Here is a 23,016-nt window from a genome sequence, read left to right as displayed (position 1 = left end):
CTTTACAGAACTTGAAAGAAAAATTCTCAATTTCATATGGAAAAACAATAAACCCAGAATTGCTAAAAAAAAAAAAAAATTCTATACAACAGATCATCTGGAGGTATCTCCATCCCTGATCTCAAGATGTATTATAGAGCAAAAGTACTAAAAATGTATGGTACTGGCATAGAAACAGAACGATGGATCAAAGGAATCAAATAGAAGACAAAGAAATGAACCCATACACCTACTGATACTTGATATTTGACAAAGAAACCAAAACCATACGATGGAAAAAAGACAGCATCTTCAACAAATGCTGCTGGTCTAATCTTGGATGTCTACATGTAGGAAAATGCAAATAGATCCATACTTATCACCCTGCACATAACTAAAGTCCATCTGGGTCAAAGAACTCAACATTAAAGGAGATACACTAAACCTGTTAGAAGAAAAAGTGGGGAAGAGCCTTGAACTCATTGGAACAGGCAACAACTTCCTGAACAGAACACCAACAGCACAGGCTCTATGACTAACAATCAAAAAATTGGACCTCATGAAACAGAAAAGCTTCTGTAAAGCAAAGGACACTGTCAATCAGAACAAAACAACAGCCTACAGATTGGGAAAGGATCTTCACCAACCTTATTATCTGACAGAGGGCCAATATTCAGAATATGTAAAGAAATCAAGAAGTTAAACAGCACAAAATCAAGTAATCCAATTAAAAAATGGGATACAGAGCTAAATAGAGAATTTGCAATAGAGGAATACTGAAGGGTAGAGAAATACTTAAGGAAATGCTCATCCTCTTTAGCCATCAGGGAGATGCAAATCAAAATTACCCTGAAATTTCACCTTACACCCATCACAATGGCTAAGATCAAAAACTCAAGTGACTTTCTAAGTGAGGATTGATCATTGTACCCTGGGACATCTTTCTTGTTTATCTTCTTTAGGGGTGTAGATTTCAGTATGTTTATCCTATCTTATAGGTTTATATAAGTGAGCATATACCATGTGTGTCTCTCTGCTTTGGGATACCTCACTCATGATGATAATTTCTAAGTCCCACTATTTGCCTGAAAATTTCATGATTTTGTAGGAGCAAACAAGTAACAGGACAGGAGCCTACCACAGAGGGCCTCTGAAAACTCTACCTATCAGTGTATCAAAGCAGATATTAAGACCCATAACCAAAACTTCGGCAGAGTGCAGGGAATCATAAAAAGGGAGGGGGGTCGTAATACAACCTGGAGAGGACAGTAGCTTTACAAGGACCAAATATATCTGGGCACAGGGGCCTTTTATGAGACTGTTTTTTCCAAACAGTCTCATGTATGGATGTAACCTAGAACCATGTATGGACCATGTATGGATGTAACCTAGAACCTCTGATCAGATGTAGCCCATGGTAGCTCAGTATCCAATAATAATAATAATAATAATAATAATAATTGGAACAGGGATTGTTTCTGACATGAACTCAATGGCGTGCTCTTTGTCACCCCCCTCCCATTGAGAAGCAGCCCTGCTAGGCCACAGAGGAGGACTTTGCAACCAGTCCTGAAGATACCTGATGAACCAGAATCAGATGAAAGGGAAGGAGGTTCTCCCCTATCAGTGGGCTTGGAAAGGAGAGATGCGGGAGTGAGGGTGGGATTGGGAGGGAAAGAGGTAGGGGGATACAGCAGGGATACAAAGTTAACAAACTGTAACTAATATTAAAAAAATAAAAATTAATAGGTGAGGTTCTCCTCTCCTTTCTGATCTTAGTCTGTCAGTTCACATCAAAAATGGCTGTATTGTCCTTTACTATGGCCTGGTAAGGCTGCTCCCCCCCAGAGGGAGGTGATCAAAGAGCAGGCCAATCAGATTATGTCAGAGGCAGTCCCTCTTCACATTACTATGTAACCCAATTGGACTCTGATCTGCCCTGGGCTACATCTGTGTAGGGGTTCTGGGTTATCTCCATGAATAGTCCTTGGTTGGAGTATGAGTCTCTGGGAAGTTCCCTGTGTTCAAATTTTCTTGTTCTGTTGCTCTCCTTGTGGAGACCCTGTCCTCTCCAGCTCTTACTATTTCCCAGTTCTTACCTAAAATTCCGTTCACCTGCCCAACAGTTGCCCATCAGGCTCAGCATCTGCTTTGATAGTCTGAAGGGCAGAGGCTTTCAGAGGCCCTCTGTGGTAGGTTCCTAGGTTGTTTCCTGTTTTCTTCTTCTTCTGATGTCCATCCTCTTTGCCTTTCCGGATGGGGATTGGACATTTTAGTTAGGGTCCTCTCTCTTGCTTAGTTTCTTTAGATGCACAGGTTTTAGTGGGTTTGTCCTATGTTGTATGTCTATATGAGTGAGTATATACCATGTGTGTCTTTTTGCTTCTGGGACAACTCACTCAGGATGATCCTTTCCAGATCCCACCATTTACCTGCAAATTTCATGATTTCCTTATTTTTCATTGCTGAGTAATATTCCATTGTGTAGATGTACCACAATTTCTGCATCCATTCTTCAGTTGAGGGGCATCTGGGGGGAGGAGGGAGGGGCTTATGGGGGGATGCAGAATGAATAAAGTGTAATTGATGAAAATTTTTAAAAAAAATAAAAATTAAAATTAAAAAACCAACCAAAAAATTCAAGTGACCACATATGCTGGAGAGGATGTAGAGAAAGAGGAACCCTCTTCCACTGCTGGTGGGTATGTAAACTTGTAAAACCACTTTGGAAATCAATCTGGCATTTTCGCAGACTAAAGATCCAGCTATATGACTCCGAGGCATATTCCCGAAATATGCTCAATTATGCTACAAGGACATTTGCTCAACCATGTTTGTAGCAGATTTATTCATAATAGCCAGAATCTGGAAACAACCCAGATTTTCCTCAAATGAGGAATGGATACAGAAATCATGGTATATTTACACAATGGAATACTTCTCAGCCATTGAAAATTAGGAAATTTTCAGACAAAAGGTGGGAACTAGAAAAGATCATCCTGGGTAAGGTATCCCAGAAGTAGAAAGACACATTTATATGTGTCATACATTAGTCACACAGTATAGGATAATCATACTAAAATCTGTACACCTAAAGAAGCTAATCAAGAAGGGCCCCCTGGGTAAGATGCTCAATACTCATTCAGAAAGGCAAACAGGATGGACATCAGAAGAGGGAGAAAACAGGGAACAGGACAGGAGCCTACCAGAGACAGAGGGACTCTAAACAACTCTACCCTGGAGGGTATCAAAGCAGTTGCTGAGACTCATTTGGAAACTTTGGGCAGAGTGCAGGGAATCTTAAGTAAGAAGGGGGAGATAGAAAGACATGGAGGGGACAGGAGCTACATAACAAGAGTAACAGAACCAAAAAATCTGAGCATAGGAATCTTTTCTGAGACAGATATCCAAATAAGGACCATGAATGGAGATATCCTAGAACTCATGCACAGAATAAGCCCATGGCACTTCAGTCTCCAAGTGGGTTCCCAAATAATGGGAGCAGGGACTGTCTCTGACATGAACTCAGTTGCTGGCTCTTTGACCACCTTCCCCTGAAGGGGGAGCAGCCTTACCAGGCCAGAGAAGACAATGAGGCCAGTCCAGATGAGATCTGATAGGCTAAGGTCATATGGAAGTGGAGGAGGACCTCCCATATCAGTGGACTTGGGGAGGGGCATGGGAGGAGAAGATAAAGAAAGCATGGGATTGGGAGGAGATGAAGGAGTGGGCTACAGCCAGGAAACAAAGAAAATAAACTGTAATTAATAAAAAGAAATAAATAAAAAAACTAACTCTTAAAAAACTGTGGACCTTGGCTAAGATGATCAATCCTCATTCAGAAAGGCAAATCATATTTACATTGGAAGAGGGTGAAAACAGTAAATAGGACAAGAGCCTACCACAGAGGGCCTTTGAAAGATTCTACCCAGCCATGTATCAAAGCAGATGCTGAGACTTACAGCCACACTTTGGGCAGATTGTAGGGACTCTTATGAAAGAAAAGGGTGATAGAAAGTCCTGGAGAAGACAGAACCAAAAAAATCTGGGCTCTGGGGTCTTTGTAAAAACTCATACTCCAGCCAAGGACCATTCATAGAGATAACCTAGAACCCATACACAGATATTGCCCATGGCATCTCAGTGTCCAAGTGGATACCCTAGTAGGGGAAACAGGGGCTGTCTCTGATACGAACTCAGTGGCTGTTAGTAGAAAAGGGAGGAGGATGAGATTGGGAGGGGTGAGGAATTGGATACAGTATGATATCTAGGGTCTTATTTGTAATAATCAAATTGTAATAATAAAAAAATTAAAGGAAAATATTAAAAATAAAAGTTTCAAAACTATATGCTAGCAGTACTTTGAAAGGGAAAGGAATATCCTAATAAATTATTAGTAGGTTTAATTACTATTTTAATTAGAATGTCATGAGGTGTAATTATGTACATGTGGAGGTACAAATACTTGCTATCTATTTGTAACCAAGGACTACCTACAAAACAGAATTTGTGTTACTTTGCAAAGGAACAACGTTCTCACAGTGCAGGCTGACTGAAAACATTCATAGAGTCTAGTCTATGACTTAGAATGAGTCAAATAAAGGAAGGTGGTGAAAGCATGTGATATCAATCTGAAGTGTCTTTTAAACCAGAATAAATCTGAAGGAGTTATTTTTGTGGCTACTTAAAAGTTATGAGGGAAAGAGTTACAATATTCTCCTGGAGTTTAGGAGACGGTTTCCTGAGTAATGTAATTGCTGCACACACATGACGACCTGAATTCAGATAGGAAACATCCACCTACAAGCCAGCCATGGAAGTTGGTATCTATAAATCCACTGTTTTTTTTTTTTTTGTTTTTTTTTAGTGAGTGTTATGTAGTAGTTCCTTAGATAGATATATTACATCCTACTTGAAATCATTTTAAGACAGAAACTCAAAAGCTCTTCAGGAAATCTTAGAAACCTCCTGGACTCACTATGCCCATTTCTCCGAAGATTTGAAAATAAAATTTCTACAAGTCACTCTCAGACAAGCCTACCTTGGACAAGCCCATATTCAGATCCCTGACCAGCTACCTTGGAGAAGCAGAACTTAGCAGAGGTGACAGTAAAATGTTTAGACCAACACTCCCCGAAATGTTATGCTGCCTAGAGAACATGCAATGTGCTCCAGCTTCTTTTGTGAACTGGCACAAATGCTAGGATGGATTTGATGATCTATCTTTGAGTCATTTGTGGTCCTCTAAGTAACCCTCACTCTGCATTCTTATAACTAACGTCAATAAAACTACTTGGTTTACTGCATTGGACCGTCATGATTTTTTTTAATTTTAATTTTTTATATTATACTTATTTTTATATTATATTATTTTTATATTAATTACACATTATTCACATTGTATCCCAGCTGTGGCCTGCTCCCTCATTCCCTCCCAATCCCATCCCCCCTCCCTCGTCTCCTCCCATGCCCTTCTGCAAGTCCACTAAGTTCTTAAATTCTGAATGCTTTATAGGCCGCTGCCCATTCGCTTTCTCTTTCACTGAAGGTATCTCTTGCAATCTTTGCTCATTACTTGTTTGCTCTTTCTGACTGTTCACCGTCACGTTTAGGCTCACTGACCTTGCTCCTGGGTGTTTTACAAAGCACAGTAGCAGGTGAAAAGGCAAACACTCTAGATTCATTTCAGAGGGTGACATCAGGTGGCCAATGCTCCTGGTCTTCAGGCCAATAAGCAATCAGTGACAAAAAAGGATGATTAGGCAAGTCAATTCAGCATTCGAGAGAGTCAAACAAATCCATTATGTTCTGATAGAGCTGGCAAAACAGGGCATCTGTTGAGCCAAAATCCACAAACAGATAAGTACTTAGCACTTAACATTTTTTACTCTGATGGAATAAGACACTTCATATATCATCTACAGTAAAAAGCTGGAGAAAAAAAAGTTCAAATGAAGCCTGCCTTTTCTATTGTGTTCTTCTGTTCCCTAACTATCAAGTACATGCCAAGTCAGGGGCCATTCTCTGTTCACTTAGGGGATCTCTTTTATGTGTGGTACAGTTATGGTGTGGGCTAGCACTTCTTATGTGAATCCTGGATAAAGGCTCAGCATTTTCATAGTGTGTGTTTATACTAGACTCTGTCTGAGTCATTTATCTCAGTTACATCATCCTAAAATAGGCAAAGAAATTAGAGAAAAGCAAGTGTTATAACTACTGTGTAGAAGTATTGTCAAAATTAAACCAAAATAACTACATTGAAAGAACAATGTGTAGTAAGTAGTAAATCTTCTGTAAATGTAATGTATGATCATGAGAATGATGAAGGAGCTGTAGATGATGAAATAATTTTATGTACTCTTCAAATGATTTGAACAACCTAATTACCTACCAGATTTTCTGCAACAAAATGGATTGTAAAAGCTTCACTAAGAGAAAAAATATGGAAGCATTGAGAAGTTTTCTGTAGACATAATGTTGTTGTGAAAAGAGTTAGAAGGCACGAAATAGGCATAGCTTACCAAATCTTCTTTAATATCACTAATAATATGGCTATTAATTGCTAAGGAAAAATTACAAAAGAGTATTTATTCATTTCCAAGATAAATTTCATTATTAATTTAACAATAGCTTTTTGAAATAAAAATCTGTCCATTCAAAGAACTTACTGGGAACACTGGCAAACCATTAAAAACATAGATTTTTCACAATCAGTGTCTTGCTGCTACGATGAGACACCATAACAATGGGAACTCATAAAAACCGCATTTATTTGGAATTTCCAGGCAGGTTCAGAGCTTTTGCTCATTTTCGTCTTGGTGGTGAGTAAAGCGGTACATAGGCACGCCTGGTGCTGGAGAAGTCGCTGAGAGGTCTGCACCCAACCCACAAGCCCCAAGAAGAGAGAGAGAAAGTCACGGGGCCTGGTTCTGGCCTTTGCAAACCTCAAAGCCCTCTTCTAGTGGCACAGTTTCTCAAAGAAGGCCATAACTACTACAACTAGGCAACACCTCCTAATCCATTCAAATAGTGCCACTCCCTGGTGAGTAAGCATTTAAATACATGAGCTTAGTAGAATATTCCTATTCAAACCACCATAATATTCTATGTTTTCCACACAGAGATAACTTGTAATTTGAAAAATAAAGTAGGATTGAAAACGTGGAAGTCTGGAGGAGTGGATTGCTGTCTGAAGTTTGTAGTCCAGGGAAGCAAAACATATTGAGAGAAAAGAATATGAACACAAAAATTGTCAAAGACCAATGTGAATTATATACCCTTTCCAGTTTAAAAATGGCAGTCCTGGGAGACAAAACAGCAAGAACAAAGCCTGAGTCATTTAAGTGGTGTGTTTCATAGAGTCAATGAATGATGTGTTTCATAAATTAAGGTGTGATAACATGGCTGGGAGCAGTAAGAGATGTTAGGTGATGAGAGTCTTCTTTGCTTTACAGAAGCTTTTCAGTTTCATGAGGTCCCTTTTATTGATTGTTGATCTTAGAGCCTGTGCTGTTTGTGTTATGTTCAGGAAGTTGTCTCCTGTACCAGTGAGTTCAGGACTCTTCCCCACTTTTTCTTCTAACATATTTGGTGTGTCTGGTTTTATGTTGAAGTCTTTTATCAACTTGGACTTTAGTATTGTACAGGGTGATCAATATGGATTTACTTGCATTTTTCTAGATACAGCCATCCAGTTAGACCAGCCATTGGTTGAATATGCCATGTATTTTCCATTGTATTGTTTTGGCTTATTTGTCAAAAATCAAGTATCTATAGGCCCATGGCTTTATTTCTGGGTCTTCTATTAGATTTCATTGATCACCAATCTGTTTCTATGTCAGTATCATACAGCTTTTATTACTGTTGCTCTAGTAGAGCACAGCAGCCTATAAATTGGGAAAGGATCTTCACAAACCCTATATCTGACAGAGGATTAATATTCAGAATATATAAAGAACTTAAGAAGTTAAACACCAACAAACTCAATTAAAATGGGGTAAGGAGCTAAACAGAGAATTCTAAGTAGAGGAATATCAAATGGCAGAGAAACACTTTAAGAAATGTTCAAAGTCCTTAGTCATTAGGGAAATGCAACTCAAAACAACCCAGACATTCCACCATACATCCATCAGAATGGTTAAGATCAGAAACTCAAGTGCTAACACATGCTGGAGAAGATGTCAGTTTGAGTGGAATCATCTTAAAATGTTGGGAACATTTTGTCGGAAGAACATCCTTTGTGTATTGAAGAATCATCTGACAGACATTACCTTGCTTTAATTTTGTTACTGCAAGGCTACTGACCCGAAAATGAGCTTACTTTTGGGAATAATCAAAGCTGATTCTTTCCTGAGCAAGAGTTTTCTCACAGTATGAGAGGTTAACAGGGGTAATTTCTTCTGCTTTTTATTTTTATGTTGTCATAGGCCAAATATGGATTTTGTATAATTCAATTTAATAGAGCAGTTTATAATATTGGGGGTGGTTAGCCCTTATAGCCACTACCCTAAAACCTGCCCATCATTGTTAAATCCATGTGCACACATTTATAAGCTGAAAGTGTGGTAATAAAATGTATATTGATTTAGTTCTCATTGTTCACAAGTATTGGAATCATGTGCTTTAAAAACCCATTCTATGGTCCAGCACAATTAGTCAAAATGTTGTGTCTTTAGGTACTTCAAATAGTTAATTATGTTGGCATGTGGCTTCTCAATTTTACTCCATTTGTCTAGGAAGATTTTTCTAAAATTACAACAACCTAATCAAGAAATTCTTGCATGATATTTGATCACATTGTGATCCCTTGTATTGTGAACTGGAAAATCCTCTTTCTAATTGTGGCAGGGCTCAGTCTTTGATCCTATAGCTTTATGTTTACAGTAAATAAGTGCCTGTAGGTCAGCTCAGTAAACACGTTACTATAAACACATTCTTATGCTTATTGTGCCTAGCACACACCTGCATTCCTAGTTTTGTGTAAAAAGGATTAAATAAAGTTGACTCTAGGACAAGAAATCAGATTTACAGGAAGTGACCATGGAAAAAAAAAACTAGAGTTTTAGGAACTGGGATGGATAGATAGAAAGAAACACAAGAAGTAAAAGGAGGAGCATTGAGTTGAAGAGTATTTAAGACACCAGGGAGAAATAGGAAGGGCTTTTTCCTTCTGGAGTATCAGCTGGGGAGGAAGGTCAGCTGGGTGCTTTCCCTGCCTCTCTGAGCTAGCAGGTTTTCACCCCAATGTCTAGCTATTAAGTCTTTACTTGTAAAATTGACAACTGGAATTTTTTCCTAAATAACAACAAGTAATGAATTCCTCTATTTTCCCATACTACGTTCATGACTAATTAATTCTCTATATCGAGACAGAATTTTAGCGCGTAGTACCGAATAAACTCAGCCCACGACCCTCCTGCTTCGCCATCCAAGTTCTCTGATTTTATACGAGAGTCACCAGATCTGACATACATCCTGCTTTCTTGGTCTGACATTATTTCCAGTCAGTTGGAATGCTATAGGTTTTTGGCCAAGGTTACCATGAATTTTACTAATTAGTTCTAAGCTTTGAGGTTTGTAGTTTTCATTGGGGGAAATAACAAGTACAGGACAGAGTTGAATTCTTCATAGGGCATAAGTATTTGACAGATCCTTAAGACTGCGCAGTGTATGTTGCAAATAACATTCCAAATTTTCCACCCTCAAATCCACCACTGAATATGTTTCCTATAAAATTAGAATAAATTATTGCCTTTGCCAACCTTCATTGTGTTAGCCTATCTCATACACAGTGTGTGATTTGTGGTCTTTCTGTAATTTTTGATATATTTGTACATATATATGTTTTTGTGATATTTATTTTTGTTGTCTTTTTTTGTTTTTTGCTTTCTGTTTGTTTGTTTGTTTTTGAGACAGTGACTCACTATATTGTTCTGGCTGGCCTTAAATTCATCATGTAGACCAGCATGTCTCTGAATTCTGAGAAATCTACCTGCCTCTGTCTGCTGAGTCTTGGGATTAAAGGCATGCACCACCATACCTGACCTCAATTTTAATATTTAGGAAATAGAAAAACAGACAACTACAGACCTCTCATTCTCTTTCTTCAATATATTCATAACACTTTCAGAGAATGAATTAATGTTTCTATTTACATAAATATATTTGCATGTGTCACTTATTGTCTCTAAATCAGTGTAATGACATAATCTACATATACACATTAACTGTTACTATTTTCAAAAACAAAAATTAAAATAAATTTTTTACAGTAGTAACTGTAAGGCGGTGAACCAATTTAAGGGCAGCAAATGTACTTTTTAGAAAGACAAGTGAGACTATACTCTATGTATGTTGTACCAATTAGAAAAGTAGAACAGATAAATCTAGCCTGGTTTGATTACGTAAAATATAACATTCACAGGAAATCTCCTGTTCCTTTTATATTTTAGGTCGATGGTATAATTTAGAAATGTTAAATTTTATATTAAATGTGTGTTCTCAGGTTTTCAATGTTCAAAAAGCAGTTAATTTTTTTTTATTCTTACATTTAATTCCATCAGCTCTTTACCAAATTGGCTATCTAAGAGTTTTTTAGTGCCAAGGTAATTGAATAAAAATCCACTCTCATGATGTCTCTAAGGAATTTGCTTTCAAACCATTCAAACATCGTGGTATTGAGAATTGTTATGTTTTGTTTTGTTTGTTTATGCACATCTCTGTCAGCATATGATCACAGCTGGAAAATGAGTCTGAGTAATAAAGTAAATGATTTGGCAAAACCATTCTTCTTAGAATAGAGCTATCAGCTGAATGATACCAACGCATGAAAATCAAGTATCCTAGCCCTGTTATTTGCAACTGTCCCTTAAATTTCAACTATAAATGTAACAGCCAATATACATACCCTTTGGCTGGTCACTGTAACTAAGCAAAGAAACATCAGGACAATGAGTGATACTTGATTTCCTTTTAAATATTTTGGGTTTTATGGTTTCCAAAGATTTTTCTCAGATGAAGGCATACATTATTCATGCAGGAACTAGAGATGTTGAAATCAGTTTGTAGCCAAAAAATACTAAATAAAATAAAGGTAAAAAAAAAATGTATACCATCATTACCACCATTCTTTTCATTTTTGTCACAATCATTATCCAAAGATACAATACAAATATCCTGGAAGTACTTAAAAACAATGGTCCAACATCCTTAGCATTGTGGAAATACAGATTAAAATTCTTTTGTAATTCCATCTCACCCCAGTCAGAATGAGTAACTCAAGGAAACAAATAACTTTAAATGCTGATAGGATGTGAGCAAAAGGTGGTCCCCATGCACTGGTGATTCTAATACAAGCTGTGGAAAAAGAAGAAAGTTTTTCTTAAAGTATAAAATTAGTACCTCCGTGTTCACAACAATATTCTTTTAGGAATATACCTTAAAAAATAGAAGTCAGAATATCACAGAGAAACTTTCACACTGATGTTTATAGCCACACTATTGAAGACTATCAGGAAAAGGAATGACCCAACATTTCCATTAAGAGATTAATGAGTAAAGTAAATATTTACCATATTTACTTTATCATGAATATGGTAAATATGTACCATATTTACTTTACTTCCACAATCTAATTTTATATCACCATAAAGAAAAATCATAAAAGTTTCAGGGAGAGATTTACAACTAAATATTATGTTAAGTGAAAAGCATGACTGAGAGAAAAAATATAATACTGCATGTCTCTGTTGACACATGGGATCTAATCTTTAAGTTATGTGTCTTCTTACTTACCTATGCAATTGGTAGGTCACAAAAGTAGAAAACATACCCTGAAAGGAGAGAATGAGAAAAGGGAGGTGCACAATAGAGAAGGTAAGGAAATAGAAATATACGTAACAGAAGGACAGAAGCTCCGTCTCACTAGGAGAATGAGGAGAACCATCAGGAGCCAGCAGAGGAGATGGCAGTAGGTAGCATGAATAACAAAAACAAAATATAATGATAAATATCTATGAAGAGGGGACTCATTAATTTGCATGATGATATAACACAATTTTGTAAATGTGCTCATAAATATAAAATAATATAAAAGTTTATTTAGAATGTACCACTTACAAATCTGTGGGTTGGGGCTTATGAATTAGAGACTTATTTAACTAGAATAAATCTAATTGAATAAATCAAATTGAGGGATAAGAAACGGGGGATGAGATAGTCACTATCTCAAAAGCAATAAGAGAGACATGTGAACTTTGTATTTACTGTATTGTATTTGTTGAATGAAACTTGACGTCAGGTTTGGTATAGCAAGACAGAGCAGGTATTCAGAGATGTTAGATATGCATTTTGGTCTTTTATAAGGGTTATATAAAAAATAGCACATACATTTCTAAGGGCCTTAAGAGCTGAGATAGTTGGTATACCGATTTAAAATTTCTCTTGTTCACTAAAACATACATTTATGTATTGAATTGATGATAGACAAACAAAACTGCTCCAATTGGATTTATTTCTATTTATTTATTTATTTATTTTTTACTGTCATAATTGTTTATTAAGCACCATTTTAAAACCAGGGCCAACATGAGTATGCTAACGCTTTTTTTTATTTTTTATTTTTTAATATTAGTTACAGTTTGTTAACTTTGTATCCCTGCTGTATCCCACTCCCTCTTTCCCTCCCAATCCCACCCTCCCACCCTCATCTCCTTCCTGCCCCTTTCCAAGTCCACTGATAAGGGAGAACCTCCTCTCCTTACATCTGATACTGGTTTATCAGGTTTCTTCAGGACTAGCTACAAAGTCCTCCTCTGTGGCCTAGCAAGGCTGCTTCTCCCTGGGGAGGGGTGTCAAAGAGCCCACCATCGAGTTTATGTCAGAAACATTCCCTGTTCCACAATGGATACAGAAATTGTGGTACTTTTACACAACGGAATAATACTCAGCAATTAAAAACGAGGAAATCATGAAATTTGCAGGCAAATGGTGGGACCTAGAAACGATCATCCTAGATGAGTTATCCCAAAAGCAGAAAGACACAAATGGTATATACTCATTTATATAGACCTATAAGATAAGATAAATATACTGAAATCTATCCACCTAAAGAAGATAAACAAGAAAGAGGACCCAGGGTACCATGATCAATCCTCACTTAGAAAGACAAATGGGATGGATATTGGATGTAGGAGCAAACAAGTAACAGGACAGGAGCTTACCACAGAGGGCCTCTGAAAGACTCTACCTAGCACTATATCAAAGCAGATATTAAGACTCATAACCAAACCTCCAGCAGAATGCAGGGAAAAAAAAAAAAACGTGGGGGGTTGGGAGATAACACGACCTGGAGAGGACAGGAGTTCCACAAGGAGCAGATATATCTGGGCACAGGGGTCTTTTATAAGACTGTTTCTCCAAACAAGGACCATGTATGGATGTAACCTGGAGCCCCTGCTCAGATGTAGCCCTTGGTAGCTCAATATCCAATTAGAATTTTTAAAGGTTGTCTCAGTTTAGCTGTAGAGGCAAAAACTTATATTGACACACGGCATAAATGAATTACTCTCAGGCCTGGCAATTGAGTATGCAATAATTATAGCATAATGAGATAATGAAGAGACTCTGTCAGGCTTTCCTAGGCAGAGAGGCTTGAGGATACAAATATTTGAAAACAGAGAATACCAATTAGTTTTCACGCTTCCCTGTTAGCAGGACGGAGTGTTACATTTTGTCGATTCTGCACTGGGAAGAAAGCAGGAGGGGAGCAAAATGCAGCTCACATCATGGGGCTGGTGTTGAACAAGTCATGGCCATTATGTGTGGGAAACAACAGAGTAATTAAAAACCAGATTGCCTTGCCAGCAACAGACCCTTCTGAGCTACAGTGGCATAAGTGACACCAGGACAGGGTTATAGTCAGCTCTCTCAATTCTCCCCGTTTGCCTGAAATTAGAATCCAGAATGAGATGCTTATCAGCACTTATCTACAAAAACAGCATCATTTTGGGTTAATTACCATTATATGTATGTTCTAGCTGTTTGATCTCTATTAGGCCTGGAAGGCTCGATTAAACTGTACTTAAATTTATGCTGCTTTGTAGGTGTCCAGTAAAGGAACAGCATCAGGAACCGTGTACTAAGGTTAATTCATTCTGTGAAATTATCCAGCTTTCTCCAGAGTATTCATAAGCCACATAAAGCAGAAAGAGAAACTAGATTCTGACAGATTATTATTATTATTGCCATATAGTTATCTTGATGAACTTTGACGTGGGTTAACCTCCTGGAATTGAGTAAGTAAACATCAGCTCTTAAGTCTATTTTAGTAAAAAACCATCTGTGAATTAGCTGAGAATCACAAGCCAATCACAGCATTAGAGAGCTACTTGGGGTGGAAACTTACAGAACAGTTTACAATGACCTTTTGATGTTCTGCAGATAAATAGGGCAAAAGAGATTCAGCCTAACCTTGAAACCCTATTAATACTCAGCATATTTCTACAGTTCTAATGTACCTTGGAGCATCTTTTGGCCTTTTGAGACTAAAAAAAAAAAAAAAAAAACAGTTATTTTTTTTAATATTTAAATAATTATTCTTTATTCATTACAATTTATTCACTTTGTATCCCAGCTGTAGCTCCTTCCCTTGTCTCCTCCCAGCCTCATTTCTTCCCTCCCTCATCTCCTCCCTGCCCCTTTCTAAGTGCACTGATAAAATAGGTCCTCCTCTCCTTCCATCTGACCCTAGCTTATCAGCTATCTTCAGGACTGGATGCAATGTCCTCCTCTGTGGCCTAGAAAGGTTGCTCCTCCCTCAGGGGAGGGGGAGGGAGGTCAAAGAGCCAGCCATTGAGTTCATGTCAGAAATAGTCCCTGCTCCCCTTAGTAGGGTACCCACTTGGATACTGAGCTACCATGGGCTGCATCCTAGCAGGGGTTCTAAGTTATGTACATACATGGTCCTTGGTTGGAGAAACAGTCTTTTAAAAGACCCCTGTGCCCTGATATAGTTGCTCTTTGTGAGGCTCCTGTCCTCTCCAGATCATACTAACTCTCCCTTTTTCATATGATTGCCTGCACTCTGCCAGAGGTTTGGTTATGAGTCTCAACATCAGCTTTGATACACTGCTAGGTAGAGTCTTTCAGGGGCCCTCTGTGGTAGGCTCCTGTCTCATTACTTGTTTTCTCCTAGCTCCAATGTCTATCTCATTTGTCTTTCTAAGTGAGGATTGACTTCTAAAATGCCTCGTCATCTAATTAGTGACTCACATGAATGGATGAATGAGATTCCCACTGTCCTTACCTACTGTCCAGTGAAACCACAGCCAAGGGAATGGGCTTGGCGGAATCCACAGGGAAAGAAGATGCTGTTAAGCTTGACTTTAGTCTGTCATGGTGGAGAGACATGAGAGGTGTAGAAATAAGTGGGAGGCCCAGGTGGCTACCCTTCCCCCATTCCTAGGGAGGGGTCTGTGTAGGGTCCAAAGGCCTTTCGGGCCACCAGTGAAATATCACTACTCTCATCATTGCTTCCCTGGCCCAGTGAGGGGTTGGGGACTTGTACAACCTCTTTGAAATCAATCTGGCTCTTTCTCAGACAATTAGAAATAGTGCTTCCTCAAGATTAAGCTAAACCATTCCATAGCCAAAATATGTTCAAGTACACAAAAAGGATATTTGCTCAACCATGTTTGTGGCAGCTTTATTTGTAATTGCCAGAACCTGGAAACGACCCAGATGTCCCTCAAGTGAAGAATTAATACAGAAATTGTGGTACATTTACACAATGAAATATTACTCAGCAATTAAAAACAAGGAAATCATGAAATTTGCAAGCAAATGGTGGAATCTAGAAAAGGTCATCCTGAGTGAGGTATCCCAGGAGCAGAAATACACACATGGTGTATGCTCACTTATAAGTGGATATTAGGCATATAATACAGGATAAACATACTAAAATCTGAATACCTAAAGAAGCTAAGCAAGAAGGGTAAGATGATCAGTCCTTACTCAGAAAGACAAAAGGGATAGATATTGAAAAAAGGAGAAAACAGGAAACAGGACAGGGCACTACCACAGAGGGCCTTTGAAAGACTATACCCAGCAGTGTATCAAAGCAGATGCTGAGACTCACAGCCAAACTTTGGGCAGAGTACAGGGAATCTTATAAAAGAAAGGGAAGATAGTAAGACCTGGAGAGGACAGGAACTCCACCAGGAGAACAACAGAACCAAAAAATCTGGGCACAGGGGTCTTTTACTGAGACTGATACTCCAACCAAGGACCATTCATGGAGATAACTTGTACAGATGTAGCCCATGGCAGCTCAGTGTCCAAGTGCTTTCTCTAGTAAAGGGAACAGGGACATGAACTCAGTGGCTAGCTCTTTGATCACCTCCCCCTGATGGGGGAACAGCCTTGCCAGGCCACAGAGGAGAGCAATGCAGCCAGTCCTGATGATGCCTGATAGGCTAGGGTCAGATGGAAGGAGAGGAAGACTGTCCCTATAAGTGGACTTGGAGAAGGGCATGGGAGGAGATGAGGGAGGGAGGGTGGGGTTGGGAAGGAATAAGGAATGGGGGCTACATCTTGGACACAAATTGAATAAACTGTAATTAATATAAAATATAAAAAATAATAAAAAGGAACCTTCAGATATAAACATATTGGAAAAATAAAATTATAGTAATATCTATTACCTCTTAGAAATTGGCACGAAGTTTCAAAACGTTTTAGTTAAAATGTCTTGTGTTCTGTGGCTACATGGATGGCAGACAAAGGCCATCCTGACATTTTTACTGAAGTGCTCTTCTGTGTTATGAAACAACCCTTCTTTAGAGGAGTGATTGAATTTTGAATTTTTTGGTTTTTACTTTTTTTTTTACTGTATTATATATGAACAGATTTACATTTTTTTTTCTCAAAATAGACCAGACTACCTTTTTATAATCCCAATTTTATTTTTACTTTAAATTGTGTCTAGCGATGACTTCTTTATGTGTGTGAGCGCGTGTTTATGGTATGTGTGCATGGTATGTGAACATATGTATATGTGGTTGCACTTGCCCATGTATGCATTTGGAGGCCAGAAGAGAATCCTGAATGTTCTATTCCACAGCTCTGCCCTATTCCTTTGAGACAGGATTCCTCCCTGAACCTGGAGCCAAGTCCAAACAATTCTTCTCTTTTCCCTTCTCATAGTTACTGAGGTTACTGGTGGATGTTTGTCCATGCACATTTATTCATTTATTTATTTATTTATTTATTTATTTATTTATTTATTTATTTATTTTACTATTGCATTGGGGATTTGGGTGCAGGACTTCATATGTAAGCATGCATTTTTACTCACAGAGGCACCTTCCATGCCCTAGTAGCAACTTCTTGAAAGAACCTCAGATCCTTTGAATGTAGGAGAAGACCCATGGTTATAGGCAGTTTATCAGTTTTGTATTTTTAACAACTGGAGTTTGTTGACTATTCCTAAGGAGGACACAAATTTTCCTACTTAATAAAATCTTTTATGTGAAAATACTATAGAGACAACACAAAATGTAAATTGCCTTTTTCCATAACAATTTCAGTATCATTTCCCAAGGAAAATCAGTATAATTTTGAGGTTTTCCTTTTGTTTCATTGTAGATATTTACTATAATATACTTAAGAATTCCATTGATGTAAATTATGTATGCACTTACCATAGCACACTGAAATATTACATTCATAAAAATTCTCTCACTGGCTTTAGAAATCTATTTTTCTAATAAAAAAGAAAACCTGTAGTTAATATCATTGAACATAACTCTCCTTTCCCTATGGCAGCACGTTTCTGAGAATATATTCTCTGATGTGAAATGATAGTTTAAAGCTCCTAATGTTTTCAGCACAGTTGCAGATTTTCACTTAAATGGAGGTTAAATAGAGAACTCTTTTCATTAAAGTCTCAGATTATATTAAGAGCAACTGTGGCTGCTTAATGAAATAAAAGCCTGCTAATTGTTTTGTTTTCAATGTTCCAACTGGTAAGATTTTCATGACTAGTCTTCATTAATGCTGGTCTCCTCTCAGGGTTACAAAAGTTATTATGTCCTCGACACTGCTCTGCTCTGTACACACTGGTAATTGCATTTTCTCTGGAAGCTTTATTTAGTTAGAATTCCTGAAGCCTGCTTAGCTCCACATCTCTAAAACATTAAGTGGTAAAATAAATCACTTAACTCTTTGGTGACAATTTTGAAACTCATGCTTTGTTTACTACTCCTAAAGCAATTTTTTCTCAATTCCACTTTTCATAACACACAAACCTGAAACTATTTTATTTAGTTAAGCTTCAGATTGAATTTCATAGGTGACAGAGTCACTCACAGAAGCAGACAAAGAAGTAAAGTTATTCCTGAGCAAAAGATTTGGATGTCTGTTGAGCTCACCAGTGCCTACAGTTAACCCAATCTACTTCCCATTTTACTTATTAATGTACCCAAATGCAAACTTTACATTCCCAGAAGAAAAATGCCCCTCTGTTGCTGTGTGCCGGTTTCGAGGACAGGAGAGCATGGACTGGAAATACAGATCGGGGTAGACCAGAATGCCTGTCTACAAGTGTGAGGCACTAGTTTTAATCCGAGAAAGATGGGGACGACACACATGTGGCTATTGAGGATATAACTGCATCCTTGGCAGGGCCGAATCAAAGCGCAGATACGGCAGCACCGCCAGCCCTAACAGGGGTCTTCATTGACACAAATTAAATAAATTGCAATAAATGATAATAATAAAAATTTAAAAAGAGAGTGTTGACCATTATTGGTCAGCCAACTAATATGGGAACTAGTGTTAAGGAAAAACAGTACTTAATAATTTAAAATTTTACCCCAGTCTCATTTCTGTAGCATGCTTTTTTGAATATCAAATTGTTTCATTACTAACTTTTGCGGAAAATTCAGAATTTTTCTTATTTTCTATTTTTTAATTGTCTTAGCAATTAAATCCCAATGCAATTAGAAAATTTACCTGATATTAATGTAGATGTGTCGTTTATAAGTTATAATTTATTTTGCTTGGTAAACCAATACTTTCATAATTATTTGTCTTAAAATTATGTATCAAGTTAGAGAGTTTCCAGAAAATAACAATTTATAATGTATAAGATTATAAATACATATACATGTGGATATAATTTACTAAAGAACCAAATATAGATGATAGACTTATGATAAGATCTATGATTAGGATGTCATTGTTCATGTCAAATAAAGGACCTGCGAGAAAATGATAGCTAACTAATATTAAAAGGATTAAATAACATATTACATTTTTAGCCTACATCAGACATTTCACAGGCAAGAAGCTATTAATATTTTGAAAGTAAATCTTGAGATAATTTCATTTGTTTTGAAAATGGAACTTAAAAACTGATCATTTAAAGGGTGATAAATGTGTAGATGAAAGATCATCTGAGGTGAAAAATATATATTGGACTAGATACATAATATGACTGAAAATTTCCCTTGTAGGGTTTGTTTGTTTGTTTTTCAAGAGACGGTTTCTTTGTATAACCCTGGTTGTCCTGGAACCTCCTCTGTAGACAAGGCTGGCCTAGCACCCTAGAGATCTGACTGGTCTCTGCCTCCTGAGTGCTGAGATTAAAGGCATGAGCCACCAGGCCTGGCTCTCACTCTTGCTTTCAGGTTTTCACAGCCACTTAAACAAAAAGCTTTAATATATAAGAAACTTTCAGTGTTTTATTATAAGCTGTGTTACCATGAAATGAATATACCCTTTTCAGCACTGTGAAATATTCAAATTCTGCACTGTTACGAATTTCCCTTCAAAAACATGTACAATGTTGTTGAATTTATTTCCGGTTTTCAAGAAGATCAACCAAGTCAAACATCCAGTTTCTTGAAATCACACTGAGGGCCAAGAAAATTGACAGAGTTTGAAAGATTTGAAGGTTGTGAGCCCAGTGGTTTTAAAAGGAAAGTCTTCATACTTCTAAAAAGCATGAGTAGATTAAATATGAAAGAGTGAACTAGACAAGCTGAATCCAGCATTGAAACATATGTGACAAAACTCAAGTAAAAAATGAGGCACAAAGATGACAGAAAACTTAACCCAGGAATAATTGAAGCATTTTCTCATGAGAGCACTTGAAGATGATTTAGGGTTTTTCAAATTGAAAAAGTCGAGAAAGGTGAGTGTGATTAAACATAGGTCCCTTTTGGCTTTTAATGCAGTTTTAACACGTGAATGGCAGAAGAAAAATTGGGTTATACTAAGAATTGAAATTGTTTTGATTTGGGGATATTCAGTAGAGATAATTTCAGTGAGTGGGCTGAATGGCTTTTAAAATTGTGAAGAAATTACTACATTGGATATGCATCATTTTTACCCAGAATATACAGGATCATGAAGGTGAGAAATCCTTTACATATATGCATTTCCTATACATGAATGATTTGCCTATTCTTTGGGTGTGTAGTAAATACACACACACACACACACACCATAAGCATACCTAAAAGAAGAATGAGAAAGGGATTGCTATTCTCGTGATTAAAAATAAGTCATGACGTCTGTCTTCATCCATAGAAAATACCTATGATAGAAACTAGAAAAATTATTTTTGAGCATTTCATACATAATTGTAATGAAATATGATCATACCTACCTTCTATTTCCATGTTCAACTTCTCCCAACTTAGGCCCTCCCAATTTCCCATCATTTTTACCTTTTTTCTTTCTTTGTTACTTTTCTTCTCTTCCTCCTCCTCCTCCTTCTTCTTTATTGTCCCTCTTTCTCCTCTTTTCTCCCCCTTCTCTCTCTCTCTCTCTCACTCCTTCTCTTTGTCCACTAAGAGCTGCCCATAGATGTGTAGGTAAGGAGTTATCCACAGGGGTAAAAGGATGACTATCTCCCCCAGTAGCTTCCTGCTGCTACTAGACTCTCCTTAAGGCATGGTTTCTGGAGAATTCTTCTGCCACCCCTGCTTGGATTGTGTCTTACTTGATCTTGTGTAGGCCTTATGCAGGCCTCCACAGCTAACATGAGTTCATGACTGCATAGCTGTTATGTCCAAAAGGTAGCATTAATTTTAAAGCTCTTGAGAATGTAAACATAACATAGTATTACCCCAATACATGTAACGAAAATAGAAAAATGTTAGTTTTGATTTATTATTGTAATTTTATAGAGTTGCCAATAGATCCTGAGAAAAGCTAAGCCACAGATTCCAAGAAAAATATTTGAGTACAAACAGAACAAAACAAAACAAAAACCCAAAACATTTTTGAGTCATATATTTAGCTAATTTTTCATTTGTCAGTTTTTCCTCTATAAAATTTTTCACAATAGTATTTGATAAGAAACATTTCAATCCATATATTTTATTACAGGTTCACAGGTTAGTGTTATTCTTTTGCCTTTATTCTTTCTACTTCCTGTAAACTAGATACAACATTTTTGGGATCCCAAATTGGAATGTACACATAAAGACTTGCTTCTAACTGAATTTTCACAATTTTGTTGTAGATATATCTGTGAGTATAAATCTACAAGTTTCATACAGTACAGATATAGTTAGTAGATACTGATGAAAACCCAGTTCAGTGAATTAGTGTTTGTTTCTTTCATACAGTACAGTCTGGACATACATGAATAGATTACTTGTAAGATGATAATTGCCACTGCAGGCCATTTGGATAAAGAAAATAGATAATTAAATGTTATAATTTGGTTCTGGAAATTCCACAAAGGCTCATGTGTGGAGGGACCCACAGCTGATACTGCTATTAAGTTCAGATGTAGGTTCAGGAAGCATCAACACAGGGTTTTATACAAATAGAACGTATCTGGGAATAGTCATGTCTAGGGTAATATTTGTCTTTATATCTTTCGAAAGCTTCAAATAAAATGGAAAAATTTAAGTTTTTGCACTCATAAACATAACTTAATAGTACAAAATAGTGACAATATTGCACTGCTGAACTGAAACATTATTATTGTTATTCTCATGCAAATTATTTAAATCTGGTTTCAAAGTTTTTCTCTTGGAGATCATGCTAAAGTCTTTCTCTGTGAATACAAAGAATAAAACAATTGGATTCTGCCACAAACCTTTCTCATCAGTATATCACTCTTTCTTGTCATCTAAATTATATGCATGCTAATACAGAACTTTTTTAAAAATTGTTTTTGTCTTGTATTTCTGAATAGATATCTAGCCTCTAGTGCAGGATAAACCAGCTACAAAGCACAGAACCAAAGAAGATAAATAACAAGGAGTATCCAAGGAAGGATGATTAATTCTCATTCTGAAGGTGAAACATAATAGGCCAAGGTGATGGTTGATAAGAGGGGAAAAGATAGGAGCGGAAACACAGAGAGATATGTGGGTGGAAATCAGACCTGGAGAGAGCAGATGTGAAAAACTGGGCTAGGGCATCTCTCTGACAAGCTTAAGAGTCCTGAAGAGATATGACAGGGATTTTGTCAGAGACTCCTAGTAGCAGTGGACATAGAGACAGAAGAGGACACCCTCTAAGTAGGCAAGTCTTCTAAGAGAGGGAAGGGAACAACAATCCACACACAAAACCTTCCTCTCAATTTTCACCCTTCCTACAAGATGTGCAGGAATAAGGAGAGAGGAGATGGAGCAGAGATCCAGAAGAGGTCCAAACAATTCCTGGCCCAACTCAAGGCCCACCCCTTGGGAGAAAAACAGCTCTTAAGAGTACTCCACTCTCTTTTGTTTTGGACGCATCAGGCTACTCTTGCCTGATGCGTCCAAAACAAAAGAGAGCTGCGTAATGCCGCACATGAAAGATGGAGCTGGTTTCCGCCTTCCACCTTCCCAATGGTGAGTGCTCTCTGTCAGAAACAACTCCACGTTTGCTTCCATGTATGTGGACCTATCTGCATTGCCCACGTGGCACGCCTGGGTTGGCTACCCAGAGGCTATTTAAGCTGTGGGCTGGCTTTACCCAGGGTCAGATGATTGTTCAAGGTTCCTGAATAAACTGCATTGAAAAAAAAAA

This window comes from Meriones unguiculatus, chromosome 12 (genome assembly GCF_030254825.1).
Source record: "Meriones unguiculatus strain TT.TT164.6M chromosome 12, Bangor_MerUng_6.1, whole genome shotgun sequence".
NCBI classification, from domain to species: Eukaryota; Metazoa; Chordata; class Mammalia; order Rodentia; family Muridae; genus Meriones; species Meriones unguiculatus.
This window is presented reverse-complemented; position numbering follows the sequence as displayed.